The sequence below is a fragment of the Penaeus monodon genome, chromosome 24, assembly GCF_015228065.2.
Source record: "Penaeus monodon isolate SGIC_2016 chromosome 24, NSTDA_Pmon_1, whole genome shotgun sequence".
Classification (NCBI taxonomy): domain Eukaryota; kingdom Metazoa; phylum Arthropoda; class Malacostraca; order Decapoda; family Penaeidae; genus Penaeus; species Penaeus monodon.
The window spans coordinates 36,638,699-36,639,222 of NC_051409.1; the positions used below are offsets into that span (position 1 = coordinate 36,638,699).

At 28.2% G+C, this 524-nt stretch overlaps 1 protein-coding gene across 2 annotated transcripts in view; it reads right to left on the minus strand.

Moving 5' to 3' along the window:
- The window catches only part of LOC119588769, a 3,905-nt gene that overhangs the window by 2,161 nt on the left and 1,220 nt on the right, over positions 1-524 (minus strand). The window contains exon 1 of one of the 2 annotated variants that reach the window (XM_037937411.1): positions 335-451. The exons of the other annotated variant lie outside the window; for it this stretch is intronic. The gene's annotated coding sequence lies outside the window, so the exon portion shown is untranslated. Of the gene's footprint in view, positions 1-334; positions 452-524 lie in introns of those variants that run through there. 2 annotated transcript variants of the gene reach the window in all.

Below are 524 nucleotides of genomic sequence, written 5' to 3' on the forward strand. Positions count from 1 at the left end.
AATTACAGTATAAATAATACATATTTACAGTTAGTCGTATAGAGTAATTGGTGAATGACTGACTGTGGTATTAAAAATATAAAAAATAATGGTAGGTATGATGGTAGAATTAACATTAATGCCAATGCGGGTAATAAATACCTAAATGACTGTAATATCAATAATATTTTTAAATGATAGTAAAAATAATACCCATAAGTAAAATTAATCATACTGAGTTAACAGCAATACTAAATGGCTGTTATTCTAAAAACACGTATAACAATAATAAAAGTATTCTATAATGATAAAAAATACAACAATAACATCGCAAAATATAAACGATATTAATTACCGTATTTCACCTCTTCACAGCCGCCTCGACGTAACTAATATGGTTGGTTTAAATAGACGAGCATTGTTATCAGTATACTGGTTATCGACTTATCTCTTTCTACACTTTTGTCTCTCGCTTTAATATGACGAAGAAAGTGGGATGTTAAGAAAAAAATCGTGTTAATTTACTTGTCCATGTCCTGAAAATG